The sequence below is a fragment of the Carcharodon carcharias genome, chromosome 13 (genome assembly GCF_017639515.1).
Source record: "Carcharodon carcharias isolate sCarCar2 chromosome 13, sCarCar2.pri, whole genome shotgun sequence".
Taxonomy (NCBI): Eukaryota; Metazoa; Chordata; class Chondrichthyes; order Lamniformes; family Lamnidae; genus Carcharodon; species Carcharodon carcharias.
In genome coordinates this window covers 10,420,285-10,429,456 of record NC_054479.1, presented here as the reverse complement: position 1 = coordinate 10,429,456, position 9,172 = coordinate 10,420,285, and positions in this window count along the sequence as shown.

Genomic DNA, 9,172 nt, shown 5'->3' with positions numbered 1-9,172 from the left:
CAAATCATTCTACCATTAAGTATCCGTACTTAACATTGGCAGAGCCAATTGGGGCAGGGATGGGCGTGGGTGTAGGCGTCACTGACGTTGACCAAATTTGTACATAACGGCTTGGCCAAAAGTGCAAGTAATTTACTCATAACTTGCTGCTGTTTTGAGTCTGAAGAATGAAATCACCTCAGTGGGAGATGCACAAGAGAACAGTTTTGGAGGGGTGCAGAGTTTTAGGAGGAATGTCGGACTGGAGGAGGTTACAAAGAAAGGGAGGGGTGAGGCCATGGATAAGCCAATATTCTTGGTAGAAAGAGCATGTCAGAGCATCAGGCTTGGCTGTGAGCCTATTCACAAATGGCCTGCTGACATTCACTCCCTAGGCTCACACAAGGCTGCCAACGCCAGTGGGACTGTAACCCAATGGGTCGGAGTATTTAGAATAAGAGTAAAAAATGCAAGAGTTGGGGAGAATGAGGGGGGCTGTTCTCTATCTGTCTCAAAGTTCCTGTGATGTAGAGGCAAGTTCCTGACATTTTATAACTGTGCATGGATCACTACTGAATTGCTCCCTAGTTTGCAAAGATCTTTGAATGCAAATTCCAATGAAACTCGCTGCATTTACAAAATTTATCAGGAAACTTTAATAATCTATTGTAAAGGGTTTAGCTGTTCCAGTCTGGGGGAAAAATAAATAGCACCATAAGAATCACATTAGTGGATTTCCTTGCTAAACAACATTGGTTTGTTGGTCTACAGGGTGTAGCCTTTAAACAAATGATTGTTCTGGAATTTAAGAATAATACTAAGCTGCGAGGATGCAGAGAAGGGAGAAGCATCTTCCACACCAACAGAAATTCACTCCTAGAATGATTTTTAACACTGCATAAGTACATAAAAAATAGAAGTAGGGCAAACTTGCCTTGAACTTGCTCCACCATTCAGTAAAATCATGGCTGATGATCCACCCGAATTCTTTTCTTGCACTATCCCCATATCCCACGATTCCCTTAGCGTGCACAAATCTATTGAATCCCAGTCTCAATGACTCAACAACTGAGCACCCACAGCTCAGATAGGTAGAAAACTCCTCACAACCCTCTGTGTGAAGAAATTTCTTCTCAACTCAGTCCAACATGGCTAATCGCTTATGCTGGAACAATGACCTCCTAGTTCTAAACAACAAGCCAGGGGAAACAGCCTCTTAGCACGTACTCTGGCAAGTTCAGGAATTTTATACGTCAATTTTCTCATTCTTCTGAGCTCCATAAGATATGGGAGCAGAAATTAGGCCAATTGGTCCATCGAGTCTGCTCCGCCATCCAAATATTGGCGAATAAGTTTCTCAACCCCACGCTCCCACCTCCTCCCCGTAACCTTTGATCCCCTTACCAGTCAAGAACCTATCTATCTCGGTCTTAAATACACTCAATGACCTGGCCTCCGCAGCCTTCTGTGGCAATGAATTCCATAGATTCACCACTCTCTAGCTAAAGAAGTTTCTCCTCATCTCTGTTCTAAAAGGTCTTCCCTTTACTCTGAGGCTGTGCCCTCAGGTCCTAGTCTCTCCTACTAATGGAAACATCTTCCCCACGTCCACTCTATCCAGGCCTTTCAGTATTCTGTAAGTTTCAATCAGATCCCCCCCTCATCCTTCTAAACTCCATCGAGTATAGACTCAGAGTCCTCAAACGTTCTTCATATGTTAAACCTTTCATTCCTGGGATTGTTCTCGCGAACCACCTCCAGACCCTCTCCAGGGCCAGCACATCCTTCCTGAGATACGGGGCCCAAAATTACTCACAATATTCTAAATGTGGTCTGACCAGAGCCTTATAAAGCCTCAGCAGCACATCCCTGCTTTTATATTCTAGTCCTCTCGAAATAAATGTCAACATTGCATTTGCCTTCCAAACTACCGCGTCAACCTGCAAGTTAACCTTAAGAGAATCCTGGACTAGGACTCCCAATTCCCTTTGCACTCCAGATTTCTGAATTCTCTCCCCATTTAGAAAATAGTTTATACCTCTTCTTCCTACCAAAGTGCATGACCTCACACTTCCCCACATTGTATTCCATCTGTCACTTCTTTGCCCATTCTCCTAACCTGTTCAAATCCTTCTGCAGCCTCCCCGCCTCCTCAATACTACCTGTCCCTCTACCTATCTTTGTATCATCTGCAAACTTAGCCAGGATGCCCTCAGTTCCTTAATCTAGATCATTAATGTATAAAGTGAAAAGTTGTGGTCCCAACACTAACCCCTGCAGAACTCCACTAGTCACTGGCCGCCATCCTGAGAAGGACCCCCTTATCTGCCTCCTGCCAGACAGCCAATCTTCTTTCCATGCTAGTACCTTGCCTCTAACACTAGGGGCTCTAATCTTACTGAGCAGCCTCCTGTGCGGCATCTTGTCAAAGGCCTTCTGGAAGTCCAAGTAGATAACATCCATTGGCTCTCCTTTATCTAACCTACTTGTTACCTCCTCAAAGAATTCTAATAGATTTGTCAGGCATGACCTCCCCTTGATGAGACCATGATGACTTTGCCCGATTTTACCATGCACTTCCAAATCTGAAATCTCATCCTTAATAATGGACTCTAAAATCTTACCTACGACTGAGGTCAGGCTAATTGGTCTGTAATTTCCCGTCTTTTGCCTCACTCCCTTCTTAAACAGGGCGGTTACGTTAGCGATTTTCCAGTCCTCTGGGACCCTCCCTGACTCCAGTGATTCCTGAAAGATCACCACTAACGCCTCCACTATCTCTTCAGCTATCTCCTTCAGAACTCTGGGGTGTAATCCATCTGGTCCAGGTGATTTATCCACCTTCAGACCTTTCAGTTTTCCTAGCACCTTCTCCTTGGTAATGGCCACCATACTCACCTCTGCCCCCCGACTCTCTTGAACTTTGGGGATGTCACTCGTGTCTTCCACCGTGAAGACCGACGCAAAGTACCTATTCAGTTCCTCCGCCATTTCTTTGTTCCCCACTACTACTTCTCCAATATCATTTTCCAGCGGCCCAATGTCCACTTTTGCCTCTCTTACCCTTTATATATCTAAAAAAAACTCTTGCAATCTTCTTTTATATTACTGGCTAGTTTATCCTCATATTTAATCTTCTCCCTCCTTATTTCTTTTATACTTGTCCTCTGTTGGTCTTTGCAGGCTTCCCAATCCCCTGGTTTCCTACTGCTCTTCGCCGCATTGTATGCTTTCACTTTAGCTTTTATGCTGTCCCTGACTTCCCTTGTCAGCCACGGTTGCCTCGTCCTCCCTTTAGTATGCTTCTTCTTCCTAGGGATGAATTTTTGCTGTATCTCCCAAATTACTCCCAGAAACTCCTACCATTGCTGTTCCACTGTCTTTCCTGCTAGGCTCATCTCCCAGTCAATTCTGGCCAGCTCCTCCCTCATGCCTCTATAGTTGCCTTTATTCAACTGTAATACTGTTACATCTGATTCCAGCTTTTTCCTCTCAAATTGCAGGGTAAACTCTATCATATTATGGTCACTTCCTCCTAAGGGTTCCTTCACCTTAAGCTCCCTTATCAAATCTGCCTCATTACACATCACTAAATCTAGAATTGCCTGTTCCCTAGTGGGCTCCATCACAAGCTGCTCCAAAAAGCCATCTCATAGACATTCCACAAATTCCTTTTCTTGGGATCCATTACCAACCTGATCCAGAGAATCCTAATCTCTTTCCTCATCGGACACTTTTGTTTCACACTCGAAAGGCAAGTACGTATTTTCTTAGATAGGAGGACCAAAACTGTACTCCTGTGTGGCCTCACCAAAGTTCTATACAATTGCAGCAAGACTTGCTTGGTTACATTGGGTCACATAGTCACCAAGGAACTCTCATACTTATGCAGGAATTCACCGAGGCTCCTTCAACAGCACCTTCCAAACCCATGGCCACTACCATCAAGGACAAGGGCAGCAGACACATAGGAACACCACCACCTGGAAGTTCCCCTACAAGCCACTCACCATCCTGACTTGGAAATATATCGCTGCTCCTTCAACTGTCGCTGGGTAAAATCCTGGAATTCCCTTCCTAACAGCACTGTGGGTGTACCTACACCACAGGGACTGCAGCGGTTTAATAAGACAGCTCACCACCACTTTCTCAAGGGCAACTAGGGATGGGCAATAAATGCTGGCCCAGCCAGTGAAGCTCACATCCTGTGAATGATCATTTGCTTTGCTAATTGTTTGATGTACCGGCACATTAACTTTGAGGTTCATTTACAAGGACCCCCATATATCACTCCTCTTTTTGCCTTGACTGTTTAATCCATCACAAACTTCAAAAAATTTTCAATGATTTCTAGAACCCAGCATCAAAAGCCGCAAAATTTCATTGATTAGCATGAGTTTGATTAGGGATTTTATTAGAACAGTTGGAGAAATAATCTGCAAGTTAACAACCATCACATCTTTGGAATTAAAATTTAATTTTCTAAGGTGCAAATGTATTTACTTCCTTACAAAGTTGTTTTTTCAATTTGATAAAATAATTCCTCAGCTTTGATTTTTTAAAAAAAAATTAAGTTTACTTTATCTTTAACATCCATTTACAAAGACCAGTAATGTGAACTCACTCGAGGAAATTAATCTGCAAACAGAACAAAAGTAATCTAGAGAAATACATACCAAGCAGTCCTCAGAGGAATGCATTTTAGTTTTATTTTCACAGATGGTGTCAGTTTCATGAAATTGCCATTGGTGCCCTGTGTTCTCTGGTGTGGACATCACAGTGACTGCTTCAGTCAGCATCACTCAGTCATGAGGACACCATACATCAAACTGCCCTAACTGTAAAAATATGAACATAACATACAAAAAAAATGAAACAAACTGAACTCATCTGAACTTGCACTTGTGGCAACAACAGAAGGTAGGATGAGTAGGAAACATACACAAGTTCAATTTCTTATGCCATATTACATGGTTCGATTTGCTAGGTAACAAATATGACATTATAAAAATACTCTAGAGATCCTACAGTGCTTGGGTTGCTAAATGTGCAATCCCAGTGTGGTACTGCATCACCAAAAATAAGGTTGGTCCTCAATTTGGCCCCTCACATTCAGTCAGGGTGGTGCTAGATGCTCAACAATTGGCTTCACGGCTGCGGGATTAGCATTCCTCAGTGACCAAAAAAAAACAGGGCTCAGCTCTGATGTCCGACAAGATTGAGGGGCTTTATATTGCGCAGCGCGGCCCACAAGAGAAGAAAAGCAGCTTAAGGTGTGTTGGAAGGTGGGAAGAGGGGTACGCTGTTGGCAAATTAAGAATTAGACTGCAATTTAAATCAATACCATTAAGGGTAGAAGGATGTAGCAACACTAAGGATATATGATAGAAACTATGGTGAGATACTTGGAATCTGATAAAGATGCATTCATCTTACGAAAATCTTAAATAACAGTCACAACGTAACTGGGAGCCTCAACAGTCTATTAATATAGGTTCTTGGTCAAGGTGAGATGGTATGTATTAGAGCGATTCACCCAAGGGGACAGGAGTGACAGCACCAGCAATCAAATGGAGAAGTCTAGAGTCACAAGGTGCCTGCACGTCTATTCTAAAGATGAAACGTGGCAACAGGGAAACAAGGAAAGTGAAGTTTACATTAAAGCAGATGACATGAACGTTCAACAGTTGTTACAAAAATCTTTCTCTGGCCGACACAATATAAATATCGTTGCATGTAAGTGCATTAATACTTAGCTAGATTTTCATTTCATAGATTAGGGGTTAAATGATGTTAACCAAAAAGGCCATTACATTGACCTAAATGAGAAAAGTACTATAATTGCAGAAAGTGTGCTTTTTTATACAGCATTAGCAAATAATTTAACAAATATGGGCATGCCAGTGTGAAAGCCTATTCTTTAAGCTACACAGAATAATTAGAATATAGCCTGTGGATGTTGGGGTCAGGTTCATTTGTGATAACCCTTCCATGGTTAGAAAGGCACACAGACTCTCACATAACTGCTGGTGTGTAAGTAACAGTGCCTTATCATGAATCATCCACTTCCTGAGGAGGACACAAAGAAGTTGGATTAAAAAGTTGCTAAATTAACCATGTTATTATTCCATATTATTCTTTTTACCACTTTTATGTCCTTTCCAGACATTCTCGTTTTTCAAAGCATTAAGGTTTGAACTTTAAAGGTTCTGCTGTTCCTTAAGTAGATATCAATCACTTTGCACAGCCAGTGTAACTGGATAGGATGGGTGGAATGGTACCGATGCCTCAGTATTGTTGGGAAGATCTTCAATTAAAGACTTAACTATTTGGACGGTAAAGAATAATTATTACATGCACTAAACATTACAATATATGTAACATTTCTATTGATAGTTGAACTGAAAAGCCATGAGTGAAAAGTAACTCAAGTGCTAATTATATGGAAAAAGCAAAAAGAGCAACAGCTAAACTTAACATGTTGTCCTATGTACTATTAAAATTCTTCTTTCAATTGTGTTTACATGTAAATTTTTCCACCTAAAACTGTATACCTATAATAAATGCTGCTTCAATGCTAAGTTACAGAGCTGCTTCTTTACAGACCCATTGTATACTAGGTTAATTCAGCACAGCAAGATCCTAGTAATCTGCTACTGCATTTGAAATTTATTACTTCAATTTTCTTTCTTTAAACAGTATACATTGTCAACAGATTCTTTTCTTACCATTTTGAACCACAATTTATTCAAGGCCTTGAATATGAAGAAATATCCCAATGCAATTCATAGATAGATGCAAGGAATGTGATTGCCAACAAGCAAAATACAATAGCCTGAAGGTCACATAGTCATGTATATGTTTCAATTGCAGAGATGGGCAATGTTATGAGTGGTCTTGATGTTAAAACATGATTACAGCTCTCAACGCTGGGTCAAACAGGATACCAAGTTATGAATAGCTTGGTTCAGCCTGAGAAAGAAGGGGATGAAATCAATGGTAAAGGGCAGAAATCAGGGTGGTGACTAAGCTAAGACTTGGTATATGCCTTGCAGTCTGATGTCAAGTAGACAAAGGGTCAAGAGTTGTGGAGAGTTAGAGGTGGTATCGTTATTGTATCTGTGAAAACTGACCTCATACCTTGACTTTTGTCCATGGGGCAATATGTAAAAAAGGGAACAAGCGTAAATTCTTCGGTTACCTCAAGTATTGATGTAGTGGAGGGAAAAGAAACTACTGCTGGCATGGTTGTGTTCAATTAGGTAGCAATGGAATCATGCAGGGGCAGTCAAAGTAAGCTAGATGATGGAGAGGCAGTATTAAAAGCAAATGGCACGGTTGACTCTATCCTGCAGAAAGGATGAGATGCAGAAAGGATAATGCACTGCTCACTGCAGCAGATATTAACTGCAACATTGGCTATTCCAATAGTGCAAAAGAAGCCATACTGGAAAAATTCTAACAGGAAGCTAAAACATTTTTTTCTTCTTCTTCCTACTTTTACCTATTCTTCTCAAGATAGCATCGTTCCAGGCCTCAATGATGCTTCTTTTACCCTGGTAATTTGAAATGCAAACATATTGCTATGTGCCATAGGAAGGCTTGGCCTCCTAACTGCTACCTTCCATTAACACATGGAAGATCACAACCTTATTTAAAATCCTAACCTTGAATCTAACTATCATGGCACCACACAACATCCCTTCTTCAATCCACTGTAACCATCCAAACCTGCTCATTCTTGTTCCAACTAGTTGCACATTGATAAAAGAAGAAAAAACAATCCAAGTAGGTTCTATGCACAAAGCAAGGTGGACCTCCTTAGTCTGTTAACTAAGCCTCAGGGCTAATTGTATGAGAGACTGGAACATGCAGAAGAACAATATGGATGTAGGCAACACTAGAGAGTAGACGAGAAAAAAAATTGCAATGATTCTGTTGCTTCTACTGCAATGAATGTATTTAAAACAAGGAAAATTCACCTAGAGTTTAGCTCCAGTGGTATTGTCTGAAATTCTCAGCAGAGTGCAGAGGCTTAGGATCAAATGCCCTTTTATCTCTAGCTGGACTACGAGATGGAGCATCTTGTAATGATAAGCCACTCAAGATAAAACAAAGCCAACAAGGGACACCCTTCAACATGACAATATGCACACAAAATAACCTTTACTGGCCCCATTATATGGACTGCAGGAGTAAAAGGTGAAAATCAGTAAAATACATGTTTAAAATGTTTTCCACAAGATACAGCACTCTACCAAAATGGTAGAATTTAGATGAATCAAGAGTTCCCAAATCCCTTAACTTTTGCAAAATGGTTTCTCAACTGTTTGTGCTTTTTTTGTTGGAAAATGTAACACTGGTGGAAACTGCTGTTTGGGACATGCTGTGTGTTATTAAAAACTCTAGTTTGTATTCATCACGCCATTTAGCTTGGGCATCTTTTCTGCATAAGGCCCAATGGCGTGATTAAAATCTAGAAACACAAGGTTAATCAATCAGTCTTGTGTTGCCAATTGATTTTCTGACATTACAGCAGTTGTTTGAAAGGGGGACAAAGATTTGATGGCTGGGAAAATTGCACACAACTTCAATCGGCATTTCCCTAATGGTTTAAAATAATTTACTTCAAGCATCCCCACCACCACCCTCAGCAACTCCAGAATCTAATATAAAGACCATTAGACGATTTGCATTTTCAGAGGAGATTCTTTGTGCATTTATTGAAAAGCTTGAATAGCATTCTGCAGGCTCGGGAAGAACAATGCACAGCTCTAGCTGATTTTGCTGAAGGTAATGCCAATGTCGCAGACTGTTGACACCATCAAATAGCACTGGAAAGGCAAGGTGAAGGAGGATTTGATCCTGCTTGTTGGAGCTGCTTCATTTGGGCATGGGGGGGGGGGGGGGGGGGGGGGCGCTGCTGAACAATCACAGGCAAAAAGAATGGCATTTCTGTTTAGGGTTTAATGTCCATTAAATTGTGGACAGACCAGTGTATGATGAAAACTAATTTTAACCCATACATAGCAATGTTTCATCAGCCATTGAGATCCATATAGTGTGTTATTCCTTACGTTTTGCAGTGTATTCATTTTTAGGGACTGGTGGAAAATAAAAAAACAATGAGCATCTAGCTGCAAGTTCCAGGAGATTTAAGGGCATTTACGGGATACTAGTTTGAAAACTGGAA